This window comes from Sceloporus undulatus, chromosome 5 (genome assembly GCF_019175285.1).
Source record: "Sceloporus undulatus isolate JIND9_A2432 ecotype Alabama chromosome 5, SceUnd_v1.1, whole genome shotgun sequence".
In the NCBI taxonomy this organism is placed as follows: domain Eukaryota; kingdom Metazoa; phylum Chordata; class Lepidosauria; order Squamata; family Phrynosomatidae; genus Sceloporus; species Sceloporus undulatus.
The window spans coordinates 62,235,936-62,250,318 of NC_056526.1; the positions used below are offsets into that span (position 1 = coordinate 62,235,936).

Consider the following 14,383-nt stretch of genomic DNA (forward strand, 5'->3'; position numbering starts at 1 on the left):
TTATAAATGTATGTGTGGGTTTTTTTTAATGCTGGGGATACACTGGTGAGATAGGCTTATTCTTCTCCCTTCTCTCTGTTTTGCTGTTTATGCACACTCAGTAGGATTCTGGAGGCAGCAGACAAATGCAGCTACAATAGGATTGACAAGAGTAGAATCCTGTTCCTTCCCAGCTCAAGCTTTATTGCATTATTTACATCAAAAATGTTGCTGCAATCCAACATCTAAAGTCGGTGCTTCTCTAGCTCTCCCTCACCATGCAAGAATATATTTTCTATGACTTAATTTGTGCATGGTTTCTTTTCCTTTGTTTGAAACAACAACAACAAAAGGTTTGTTTACATTTTCAAGTGTTGCTCTTACTGAGTTTACATGTCTAAATTGAGATTTGGTTTGGGTTTCCTGTATTGACAAATACATTTTTTTTAAAAAGCCTTTTTTTTTTAAAAGCAGAGCTCTACATATATCTTATCTTTATTGTTGTCCTTGACTAAAGTCTGTGCAACATCACATATGTTGTTTTATATGTTCCCCCATTTATTGATGGTTGATGAAAAATGCAACACTTCTGGCAAATGTATACTATTAATTGGATTCAGGTAAATCTTTCAGCCCCAAGGTGGCACTGTAACATTTTTATATACCATCCTTTCATAGCCCTCTTTCTGAGTTACCTATCTCTCATTGCTTTAAGGATTAATTTGAGTGTCTTTGGTCACCTGCTTCCCCCTCATCACATGATCTGTTTGATGTCACACAGTGTGATCTTTCTTGCTTCACATAACAGAATGCATTCTTCTCAGGAAAGCAAATAATCTGCATGTAAAATCACTTTTTAACTTCTTGAGTCTTGGCTTAAGATGCCAGAAATACATGTATGTACCCTACCATGGAGCATGGAGAATATCACAGTATTCAGCCCCTCCATAGTACTTGGTGGCAATAATTCCAAAACAGCAATGAACATAAAGTTTCCTCAGTAACTAGAAACTATTTCTTGTTGTAAGAATGTGAGGCAAGGATGAAAAATTTACAGCGGCGACTTTAGTACTGTCCAGATAAACTCACATAAGATTTAACTATCTGTTTGTTTGTTGTTTTTTTCTGTCACATGGCCATCTAGATAAAATACATTTTATAAATTTGAGATGCAGGGTTGAAAGATTCCTTTGTTCTTAAATTTTTCATAGAATCAGAGTTGGGAGGAATATAATGCAGTACTGTATACTTCATCCAACTTCCTGCATAACCCAAGTGCTATGGTGAGAGATGCAGCTGCTACAGGATCTGTGACAGATGGCCCATCCAGCCTCTGCGGAAATATTTCCGGCAGTATCTTTTGTTGCTTTCTTTACACATGCCCATGTCGTCATGAAAATGTTGTTGTAATCCCCTAGCAAACTGACGTATTTTCTGACAGTGAGATAAAATGCATGTCCAATTGCGTATTACAAGTAGAGACAGCTGTGGTTCCTCCTGTATCCTTTGCATATTTGCTCCAAACCAATGGGGCTTCGTCCCAAGTAAATATGCTTTAGGATCTAGTCTTCAAGAAACAAAGGATAGAGGACAGCTGAACCTTGTCAGCAAACACAGTTGGTTTAGTCATAATTCCCCACCCTCTTTGTCTTGATCACTTGCCTGAATACTAGTACCTAAATAATACACACATACCATTTCAATACATTTGGTGCATGAAGTACAGGGAAGAGGAGGAATTGCTTAACTAGAGGCTGGGAAATAATTAGGTTAAGACCTAGCTGGTTGATAGTTGTGGATATCATATAGGATTCCATTGTTGTTGTGTGCCTTCAAGTCATTTCTGACTTATGGTGACTCTGAGAGGAACCTATCACTCGGATTTCTTGGCAAGAGTTGTTCAGAGGAAGTTTGCCTTCCCCTTCCATGATTTGAACGCTGACTGCTTTATTATAGAGACAATGCCTCATTTAGACTGCTGTGCATTTCCAGATTCCAAACAGAGTCATTTTTGAGAGCAACCTAATATGCAAGGAAGGTTATGGATAAAGTGTTCAATCTATGGTCTTTCTTTTTAAGGAAAAGAAACAGAATACAGATGAAATGATGTCGCCCCAGAGGTATACATGGTTGACCTGGAGGTATACATGGTTGACCTGGAGGTATACATGGTTGACCTGGAGGTATACATGGTTGACCTGGAGGGATGATGACATTCAATAGAGACGTCAAATATGCGCAGAGCAAATTGCTCTGCACATACTCTATGCTTGCTTAAATGGTTGTGAAAATTTAGCTACACAGGGCCTGCACCTAAGGTGGGAATTAGCCTAAGATTAAAGAGACTTTACCACAATTCTCTTCCTCCTTCATGACCTTCCATAAAAAGGAAATGAAGGGGCAAAACAGATGGCCACCCCTTTCAGCGCCAGATTGGGGCTACAGCAACCACATGCTGCAGGCCCAATGCAGCACTTGGCTGGCTTTTAAAAAACTAGCAAAATACCACTCCTTTTTAGAGTGGCAAAAAGCTGCTCTTGCTGTGCCAAATTGGAATATAGGTTATTCCGCCAGTGGGAATGACCCCTCATTCACAGGATAGGCATGGTCAAGATTGAGTCCAGGGCAGTTAACAACAACAACAAAGGGAGACCCAGACTTGGCAAGTTTCTTCAGAGGGGATTTGCCTTTGCTATCCTCTGAGGAGAGCAGGGGAGGAAGGGGGGCTTTGAAATCTCTCATCACATGGCCGCCATGGGTGGAGATCCACTTGAGGATGGTTAACAACAACAAAGGGTGAACCAATCTTGGCAAGTTTCTTCAGAGGGGAGCAGTGGAGGGCAGGGGGGCTTGGAGATACTTCATCCAAGGATTACCATGACTGGAGGGCAGTTACCAACAGCAAAGGGACCTCCAATGTGAAGTTGAAGGCCAGTTTTTTGTGGATTTTTCAGGTGATGTGGCCATGTTCTAGAAGAGTTTGTTCCTGATGTTTTGCTGGCATCTATAGTCAAAACCCACCAAAAACTAACACAGGGACCTCTTTGTGATTCCTGCCCAACATTAGGAAGGACTTCTTGACAGTGGAAGAGTGGGGTTTTTGGGGAGGTTTTTGGAACAGAGGCTGGGGGGCCTTCTGTGTTGGAGGTGCATCGGTTATGAGTTCCTGCATGGCAGAATGGGGCTGGACTGGATGGCCCTTGGGGTCTCTTCTAACTCTGTAATTCTAGAGTCCTCTCATGGGTTCCCTCTCCTTTCAGCCCATCCAGGGCAGAGGTAGAAGCCCAACCAGGCGAGGTCTTTCACCCCAGGGCTGTGCCTTAGAGGAAGAGGCGGGAAGGTGGGCAGAGAGGCCTCCTCTTCCTCCCCAAAACATCCCCTCAGGGGCAGCTCTTTCCCTCTCAGCAGAGCCTCAGAGGGACGAAGAAGAAGAGGAGGCGGGAAAAGGCCACTCAGAGGCTCCCTCTCCAGCCAAGGGCGAGGAGGCTCCAACCCAGGGAAGAGTGGGCTGTGTAGCTGCCATCTTCAGCTCGCCAGGCGACCCACAAAAGAGGAAGAGGAAGGGGAGAAAGAGAGAGAGAGAGAAAGAGAGGAGAGGGGGCAGCAGCAGCAGCAGCCACCAAGGCTTTCCGTGAAGGTCGTCTTTTGGCGTGGCGTCTCCATCGCCTTTCTCCACGCCGCTTTGGGAAGCCGCCTTTCGGTTTTATTCCCATCTAGTCAGACAGACCTATACCTATAGATATAGATATATATTGAAGCTCCATTGTGTTTTAAAGAAGCCTCCCTTTCTCCTCCTGCTCTGGTCCCAACCTTGCGAGCTGCTGCTGAAGGCTGCCTCGAACAAAGGAAGGCGCAGCCCAGACACCTTGGCTTGGATTTTTTTAAATAGAGATATATAGAGATATATAGAGATACATAGTCCTTCCTCGTGGAGCCCCAGAAGGGAAGAAAAGCTTAACAGGTAGGTGCGGGAGCAGAGGGGAGGGTTTGGCGGAGGAGAGAAAAGGCCGACGCCGCTTTTGCTTCTCCTCCTCCTTGAGCATCTTGGAAGAAGGGCACATGGCTGCTGAGGCAGGTCCTCCTTTTTCCCAGGCCACGTCCTCCATTCCATCCCCTTCCACCCTGTTTCCAAACAGCCTCCCTTTTGGCGCAGGACAGAAGGGACACGGGTTGAGACTGAGGGTTGACACGCTTTTTCTTTCTTTTTTTCAGGAATGGCCTCCATTTGGGGATGATTGGGGGGGGGTCTCAAATCGGTGTTCACAGTGCATTAATAATCCGGTTTGACACCGCTTTGACGGCCATGGCGCCAGGCTGTGGCATTCTGGGCAGTTGTCGTTTGTTGCGGCACCTGGGATGGAGGGCGACACCGAGGGAGGCCCACGTTTCCCCTTCCTCCCTCGGTTTCCTCTCTCTTTCTTTCTTTCAAAGAAAAAAGGCGCGTAGGAGGACGCCAGGGGTGTATATATATTTATATAAATGGCTCCATTCCCCGTTCGCTTCTGCCTTTGCGGCGTGAGAAAGAAAAAGAGAGACACACTGCAGAAATAATCCACTTCGAGACCGCTTTCACTGCCCTGGCTCAGTGCTAGGGAATCCTGGGAATTCTAGTTGATTGTGGCCCCAGAGCTCTCTCTCTGACAGAGAAGGCTCATTGTCTCACAAAACTACAGCTCCCTGGATTCCCTAGCATTGAACGGGGCGGTTAAAGCGGTCTCGAACTGGATTATTTCTGGTGTGTTCTGGACCTAATGAGGGGGAAAACACAAAAGAAAAGGAGGGACTGAAAAGGGAACTGACTGGCTTGGCCTTCAGTTGCTGGTCTTGGGGAGGAGGATGTGGGGAAAACGAGGCTGGCTGGCATCTGTATGGCGAATGTGGAAAGAGAAGGGAGCAGGAGGAGAGTGATCGTCTTTGTTTTCCCTTTTAGGAAGGTTGCTTCTACCTGAAGGAAGGAATGCCTTTCTTTCTGCCTCTCCTTCAGTTTCCCCATCCCACCCAGTTTTGGAAGAGGAGGATGGCATTGATTCTCTCTTCAGTCCCTTGCAAGCCAAGCTGGGCACCTTTCCAAAAGAGAGGAAAGTGGGGGTCAAGGTAGAAAAATAAGGAATGGGTGGGAAATTAAAAAATTAAAAAACAAACATAGCAGATTTCATTTAATGGGGAACATTCTGTCACCGATCTTCCCAAAGTCAAAGGCAGAAGGCTTTTCATCTCTGCCTCCAGTGGGTGGTTTTATTGCCACCTGGTAGTTCACTTGACCCTGTGCATGCATCTTGGAAATGGCATTTGAAAGAATTCATTTTTAAAGCCCCATCCCCAGCCTGGATTGCAGACCACTTTGATTTCATAATAATAATTTATATCCCACTCTTCCAAATGATCAAAGAGGCTTACATTAAAATAAACCAATAAAATACAATAACAATATAATAACGTTATAAAATTTGCATAATGCATGTCCCAAGCAAAGATGGTGCTGCTTTAGCATTTAGTAAGAGTAGTATTTTTGGGACCTAGCAATCTTTTTCTCCTTTTAAAGCCCTTCTGGTAATCTTTCTTCCCCATTCATTTTAGAATAACCTTTCATCCTTTTTTAAATATATGTGTGTGTGTGTGTGTGTGTAATTCTTTTCCCCCCCAAGTAGAGTAAACTGCTGCTGCTGCTGTGCTGTAATTGATTCTGTGGGGCTTTCCTGGCTGTAAATGGCATGAATTAAAATGCTATGACTGACAGTTTCCCATATAACTTCATTGGGAGTTCGTGGCATGCTAGGAATGTAGGCCGAGCCTCAGCATGCATCTATATGGGCCTAGCATCTTTTCCAAGTCTTTGTTTCCATCTGTGGGAAGCCATTTCTCTTCTTTTTGTGGCTGTCATGTACGGCAGGGCTGTGTCCTTGTTTTATTTCTTTGCAAAGCAGAATTAGGATACAACCTGTTGATACATTTATTGCCATCAAACTGGAAAGATGTATAAACACAAGGCATTGTCATTAATACTATAATTGTCAGTGTTCAGTTTGATTCATACTCCATGATCCTGCCAAACATCACTAGATTATCATACTGCTTATGATCTTTCTAAGGCATTTTCTTCAGGCCTCCATTTTCCTTAAAAATGGATGGTGGAAATCACATTTTGTCTTTCCTGTTGTTTTTCAAAAGTCATGCTGGATCTATATATCTGTATTCGTTTTTTAGTAAAGATTTTGCCTCTGGATGAAACATTAATTCTAGAATAAACTTCTTTATTCATTTGTTGAAATAGACATAATACTATCAAATATGCACTGAAGCAACCATTTCTAGTCTTCATGCCTGCCTAGAAATATTTCCAGTTGCCTGTGCAAATGCAAGGAAAGAACTGGTTTGTTGTTGTATACCTTCAAGTCATTTCCAACTTATGGAGACCTTAGGGCAAACCTATCATGGGTTTTTCTCAGCAAGATTTATTCAGAGGAAGTTTGTCATTGCCTTCCCTTGAGGCTGAGAGAGAGTGACTTGCCCAAGGCCTCCCAATGAGTTTCATGACTGAACAGGGAACTGAACCCTGGTCTCCAGGGTTGTAGTCCCAATACTCAAACCATCACCCTATGCTGGCTTTTACAGCATGGCATATTTTGAGATGAGATCCTACTTTGTCACCAAATTCCCTGGTACAGATACTTCATCAGACCTCAAGCACCATCAGTTTAACTTGCAGAATGGGGTGAACTTTTGGCAAATGACAAGCCTCATTCCAGCAGGGATGGGAATACATAATAATACCAGTTTAGTTTATTATATAGCTGTCAGTGGATAGATCTTTGGCTACAAAAGAAATGTCATACATTTAAAAGGTTAGGTAATTCACACCTTCCACTTCTGCACTAGAAAGATGGGGTAAAACAAGAGAACATCATAGAATAAACTGAAGGTTCTGAATCTTACATTTTTGGACTATAACTCTGAGAATTCTCCATTGGCTTTGCTGGTTGGAGGATTCTGGAAGTTTGTTGTTGTTCTGTCATGTGCCTTTGAGCCTGATTAATGGTGGCTCTTGGCAAAATTTATTCAGAGGAGTTTTGCCATTGTCTTTCTCTTTCCTTGTATTAACTGGCTGTCTTCCTTCCCAGTACTAACCAGCCCTGATCCTACATAGATTCCAGGATCAGACATGATCCAGTGCCTCCTCCACTGGCCATGCTGGATTGAGCTGTGGGGCCCATTCACACTACAGAATTATTGTGCTATTATTCCACTTTAAATGTTATGGTTTCATTTTGTGGAATCCTGGGGTTTGTAGTTTGATGAGGCACTGGATCTCTCTGGCTAAGAATTGTAAACTGCTAGTTCCGGGATTACACAGAATGGAACCATGGCAGTTAAAGTGGAATAAAAGTGTGAATGAACCCCTGAAAGTTGTAGAGGCTCTGGAGGAATGCAAGCTCCTTGCCCATATTTCTTTTATGATGTTAATGGGATCATGATGATAACCTGTAAGGTAGACCTGATAGATTTGAGAGAGAGTGCTTAATTCTTGCTGCTACCACTTCTCTGCAAATTCCCCAGCAGTTTCTTTAAAAACAAAAAACAAAAAGTCCCACTGGGCTTTGAAAGGAAAAAAATGAGTCTAGCTGGGGAAGAAAAAGCCCAAGGAAATATTGCAGAGAAGAATTATTGGGAGAAGAGAAATGAATCCTATTTATATTAGCCCTTCACTTGGCAATCTTTTCTTGCTATTTTCCCATAATCTTGGCACATACAAGCATAGGACATTCATCTTGCTCCGCCTTCAAATAATAGTGGTATGTCACATCTTAAGTTTGTGGTTCAAGTAGATTTGAATTGGGGATTTTTCAACCCACTTGCAATTTTACTCATGATTATAGTCAATATGAGTTGAAGGTCTGTTCTGCAGAACTTTGCTGAACTCTAGATTTGCTCCTCACTTGAATCTCAAGGAATCATGTCTGCTGCCTTGAGACCCATGTTGGTGGGAGAAAGACAGAGACTTCATCTTCAGTGAAGGTGCTTTGTCTGCTAAACCACACATCAGCTTTCTAATATTGAAAGCTGAACTCCACTTTGAGGTGATAAACAGGAAGAGATTCTGTTCCCTATACATTCATCATTAGACTATCTAGAATTTAATTTCTCAGAACTATAGAGTATTTATCACAAACTCTGTTGTATCAAGCAGTGCTAATTCAGTTTTTTAAAAAACAGAGACATCAGTGTGAGTACACAGGAGAACATGTCAGTCCACACTGTTATTCCCAGGACTCCTCCACTCCACAATCTTGCCAATTATTTCACTTTTCTAGTAGATTTTTGTGTTCAGAGATTAGAACACTGACTCCATGTAGAATGAGCGCCTATGTTTTTAACATTTTAATACCCCCCCCCCCCCCAATTTGCTATCTGTTTTCCTCCCTTCATTTTCTGTGTTTAGGCTTAAATAAATGTGATTTTTAAAATACAGATTTGGAATGAAACGGCATTGAAAAGAACAAAGCAATCTCCAGTTGATTCTTTGTTGCATAAACAGCCCTTCAATCCAATTTATTTAATGTTATGATTCAAAGGGTAAAGAGAATTAAATAGGCCTCTGAGCTAGAGAGGCATGTAGTCTAATTTATCATTATGGAACAATTTTAACATACATAATAACAACAACAACAATAATAATAACAATAATGCATTTAATATCAATTGAATGCAAGACTATTTTTGGGCAGCAAATATTCTGCTGGCTGTAACATTTATCTTTGTTGATGGTTTTTGTTTGAAACATTTTGGTGGCATTTTGATTTTTTTTAATGCTACTGTGGGAGAATCATTGTTGTTTAGCTTGCAATCCAGATTTTAAATTAAAATAATAAAATATCAATTCAGTTTCCAAGTGGAAGAATACATTTACAGACACTCAAGCTGGCAGACAACATGTAGGATGATGAAATAAGCACGGACATTGCCAATAGTTTTTGTTGTGTGTCTTCAAGTTGTTTCTGATTTATGGTGACCCTGTCATGGGGTTTTGGGGGGCTGAGAGTGTGTGACACACCTAAGGTAACCTGATGGGTTTCCATGACCAAGCAGATAATCTAACCATGATTTCCAGATTCATAGTCAGCTATACCATGCTGGCTCTCATAATATTTTCTACAGTACATTTTTAACAGTCGGTATAAGTATTAATTTCCAGTTTTCATATTTCTATACCCTGTCTCTGAAAAACCTCCCGTACTACCATGTTTTATTGAAAACATTAATTATGTATCAGTGTGAGCCATCAGAACACCTTATTTTCTGACTGAATACATTGGGTGTAGGTATCATTAAAAACTGGGATCAACTCTGTCAGACATAACAGTAGAAATTGGGAAATTTTAGTAATTTGTCATGATTCTGTTGGGTTTTTATCCATAAACCTGCATCTGGGGGCAAGAGATCTATGTGACCAGCTTGGGCACTCAGTTCAAGGGAAACTTGTCTCAGAAGACACCTATCATGGGCTGTCTGCATGTCTTCCCAATGGCTGAAACAAATAGTTCAAACCATTCATTTTCACTTGTAGAGCCTGCTTAGAAAGGACATCAAGAACTGTGAATTTAAATTGATTTACATTTCCCCCCTTGGTGACTTATGTGATTTGCCCAAAGCTGCTTTATGAATCAATAAGAATGGTTAGATTAGAATGTAATGATTGCTTATCTACTTATCTAGCTTCAAGCCAGTAAGCCAGAGTTTCCAAACATTACACTGTGATCATCGCCCCTTCCGATAATCTCTTCCCATTTGCCCAAACTTTTTCAACTTGATATGAAAAGGAATACAGCAATTTAGAATGTACTGGAAACAGGCAGGGGAAGAGATTATAATGACAGGCCTGGTCCTTGACTTCTATGTGTTAGGTATTCTCAGTTTGGTCACATGGGTCTGAGCATGAGTGAATAGCAATAGCAAATACATTTTTATACCCCTTATCAGTGACATAGCACTCCTGAAGCAGTTTACAATGTATAAGCCAATTGCCCCCAACAAGCAGGGAACTCATTGACCTATGAAAGGCTGAGTGGACCTTGCAGCCCTGCTTCGGATCGAACTCACAACCTTGTGGCTGCAGTACTGGCATTTAACCACTGCGCCACCAGGGCTCCTTAATGAAATTTCATATCAGATAACATGAGAGTAAAAATATTTCTCAGATGTGTTCCAGTACTGACTTAAAAAGTATATCTTTTGAGAATGAATAAACAATTTCAGCCACTGATGATATAATAATAGGAATACTCAGAACTTAATTTCTAGGAAAAGAGATTCTTGGACTCATGTCCACTTGGGAATAAAGCCTTCTCATCTGGAATCCCTTCTTTCTAATCTTTCAGTGGTGAGATAAATTCATTCTGAGCATGACGAGGTGTACAATCACCCTCCAAATCCATGTACTTGAAAATGTGTGGAGAGGCAACCGCTATTAACTTTAATGGGGTGCATGCCCATGGCGCGTGCCCCACATGCACATGCTCCATTCAAGCCTATGGGCTTGAATATGCATGAGATTTGGACCTCGGTGCTGGTGGTCTGGAATGGATCCCCCGTGACGACTGTATTTTCATATATTATAACTTCATACATGGCAAGGTTAAGCCTTAATATCAGAAACATGTCAGTGTTTGTTAAGCTATGGAAGTACCTTTTGATTTAAAGGACAGCCCTTTAAACATCTTAGAGTTACAAGGAAAATGGGAAGTCTTCCATCATTCCTCTCTTCTGTCATTTGCTGCAGCAGTTACCGTAGACTCTTCTACTTGTCAGGGCTTTTCTAATTGCCTGTCAAGCCAACTCATTTCTTCTTCTAAATTTGTATTACACACGGATACTGTTCCTCTAAGGCAGCAGTTCTCAGCCTGTGGGTCACGACCACTTTGGGGGTTGAATGGCCCTTTCACAGGGGTCGCCTAAGACCATCGGAAAACACTTTTAATTACAGTTATGAAGTAGCAATGAAAATAATTTTATGGTTGGGGGTCACCACAACATGAGAAATTGTATTAAAGGGTCATGACATTAGGTTGAGAACCACTGCTCTAAGGAGAATGACACCCAAAAAGAAATGGAACAAAAGAAAGCTCCAGTACTATAGATATCTGAATGTTTTGGCTATTTCTCAGAAATTGAAATTGTGATGTTTTGTTCCCCTGAGCTTATTTTCAAAAGTTGTTTGATGGCCAAACAATATTAGTGATCTCACTTTCATCATCATTATCAGGTTTTCTTTTCTTTTTTTTAAAAAAAGTATATTGGTATGTAATTTATTTTATTAAAAGCTTCTGTCTTAATTATATTCAGTTTAGCAAAAATAACTGTTTTTTAAGGCTACAGTAATATTTAGCCAGAACTAAACTATTAATTGTTTTACCTGTGGTAACTTCCTTTCCTTTCTAGCTTTGGATGTTAGTTTAAAAGGGACTAGTGTTTAAGAGTTGTCATTGAAAGTAATAATTCTGTATGCCTTCTTTTATTATTTATGGATTTGATCTCTTCCTAGTTGTGGTGTTTTTCTTTTCTAAAAGGTGAGGCTACAAAGGAGATACATATCACATCTCAGTCTTTACACAAAGGAAGCAGTTTATGTGAAACTCAAGCTCTAGGTCTGAAGGTTTCAGTAAGATGCATAAAGGAGTCTCTAGCAACATCAGCCTATCTGGGAACATAAAACTGAATCCAATTTCAGTCTGCCAGCAAAATTGTTCTATGGCTGATGCTCACATCCTCTAAAGCACAGCTTGATTACCTGAAGCCAGGAAGATGCAGAAACAATGGTAACAGGGTTTTTTAAAAAATGCAAATACCCCATAAATTCTCTCAGAGACTGCCTTTTTATGAGTCCTGTGAGGTTTTCCCCTCACTGCATAGTTCTTTCCAGCCAAATTAAATTAAGATAAATATTTCATAGGTTTGCTGGCTCTTATTATTAATCAGTTCTGGAGTAAAGTTATTCCTTCAAAGTGCTATATAGTTCTTGCAGAAGTATCCAGTTTTGCAAGGGTTAGAAACCCTTTAGTTCCCATCTCAATTTTCTTTTTCTCTCTGTACTTTCTCCTCTTTTTTGATCATCTGTTCTTTCCTTTCTTTGCTGATCTTGTCTTCCTTCTCCTAAAGCCTTTCTCTCTGTTCACTCTTTTCCACCCTGGTTTTAACTCTGAAGTGTTTAGGAGTCTTCCAGAGAGAAAGTACCCAGGAGACCTCTGGAGAAATGAATATCCCAGGCCTGCCAGCAGCTTTCTCTGTATACTGTATGTCAGAAATTGTTAGAGATGTTTGCTACTTAGTGATGGAAGATAATAGTGCACAACACAGATATTTTTGAACTAAAATTAACTAATGCATTGGTATCTGTGCCATAATTCAGGTTTTATGGCTTTGGGGTTATGGACAGACATTCTCTTTTATTATTATATATAATGTCAATACCAATAATTATTTCTTATATACCCTTTTCTAACTTTAGATTTATAGATTTTTTTGCACCCGAATCTCATCATCATTCTATACTGGCCATGGTGGCTGGGATCATAGGAACTTCAGTTACTGAGATACTTTTACCTGAAAAAGAACTCAGCAATTTGCAGTATTAAGGGACTTGGAACCAAGGCCCATTGTACATAGAACTTCCTCCTTCTGTATAAAATACAGTGGGTCCTTTCCATCTGTGGAGCTTTGGTTCGGGGGTGGTGGGGGGGCTATGAATGGGGGGGGGGGAAACTCAGGGGGTGCAGGATGTGAGAAGTCATTTTCAAGGGATAACATGATTATTTATGCCAGAAAAGTGCACAAAGGTCTTTTTCTGCTGTGATGCTTCAGTAGAATTCCCTCCCCCTGGGGGTCTGATCGATGCCAACATTGGAATCATTTGGTCCCAAGTTAAAACCTGGCTTTTTATTAAAGCCTTCTGGTCAAACTGATTTTATCCAGGCTGCGCATACTTTATGGTTTTATTCTTCAAGATTGTTTTAACTGGTTCTAAATTGTTGTTTTTTTTCAATTGAGAAATTATTCAATATATTTTTAATTTTTAAAAACTTTTGTAATTAATTGTTGTTTTAAGTTGATTTTATTGTAAGATACCCTGAGAACATCCTGTAAAGGGTGGGATATAAACATTTTAATAAAACAAACAAATAAATAAATAATTCAGAAGTACCATATCTTCTGCCTCATAATAATGGTGCCTAATGTGTACTGCTCAGTGTTTACAAATGAGCACTCTCCTTTGCCAACATCTGGATGTTCCTGACTGAGATTGCAATTGTTTCATACACTTGGAAGTAAATGATGTTTACTTCCTTCTGATGGAAAATGTATAGGATTTGATACTTTGCCCATTTCATTGATGGCACTGGAAACAACTTATAGACTCTTACCAAAAATGGCAAACCATCCAAAATCTTCGCTGGAGTCAAGGTGGAGCAGTATAGGTTAGGTTGTCATTAGCCCATCTGCTTTCCCCCTCAAGTTGTTTCCATGTTGGCCATAATGGATGGTGGATGGGGAATGATGCCATACTTCAGACCTCCCAACTGATCTTACATATCTGTGCCCTCAGTTAAATTTGTTTTTGTTTTTAAAAACAGCTTTTATCTGTAGTGAGTTTTCAATTTTTTTAAATGCACAGCCTCCTAACCACAGGTGACTAATACACTATATGGCAGTTAGCTAGCAAGAACATGTTATGGAGGGAAGAAGTCAGTTTGTGGGTGTAGCCACACTGCAGAGTTAAAACAGTATGACACCACTTTAACTGACATGGCTTATCCTACAGCATCCTGAGATTTATAGTTTGGTGAGGTATTTGGCCTGGTCTGTCAGAGCTCTACAAATCCCAGGATTATGTAGGATAAGTCATGACAGTTAAAAGTGGTGTTAAATTGCTTTAATTGTTCAGTGTGGCTACACCATGTGTCTCAATTTTTCAAGCACAAGAGGAACCACTTTTATTTCTTCTCCTTTTCTGGGCAGTTATAAGGATCAAAGAGTCTGTATCTCCTAAGGACTACTGGACCAAAAAGAGAGAAGGGACAGAAACTCTGAGCAGGGCAGCCCTCACTGGTGGGGAAAGCGGGCAGTGAGAAGATCAAGTGTAATATAACTCCTAACATTCCTCACATTTGGGCAGTTTCACTTAAATACATTAACGACCTTGGTAGAGGCTGGTGCTGTATCTGTTGTTACAGGATGTGGTTTGTTCCCTGAAATTATTCATCCATAATCTTCAACATGCAGGCCACCTACTTGCCCCATTCAGTACTATTTTTGATAGTACACAGCTATATTATCAGTTAGTGGAGGTGTATGTAGTTGTGAAAATGATGTACTTTGGAATATTTTCACAATGTTTCTGTAGCTGCATGAAGTG

General features: G+C 40.8%; 1 protein-coding gene across 1 annotated transcript in view; it reads left to right on the forward strand.

Moving 5' to 3' along the window:
- Window positions 1-3,338: 3,338 nt before the first annotated feature.
- Window positions 3,339-14,383, forward strand: part of SLC38A1 (solute carrier family 38 member 1) — a 74,237-nt gene continuing 63,192 nt past the window's right edge. Inside the window, exon 1 of the mRNA XM_042467249.1 lies at window positions 3,339-3,940. The gene's annotated coding sequence lies outside the window, so the exon portion shown is untranslated. The remainder of the gene's footprint in view (window positions 3,941-14,383) is intronic.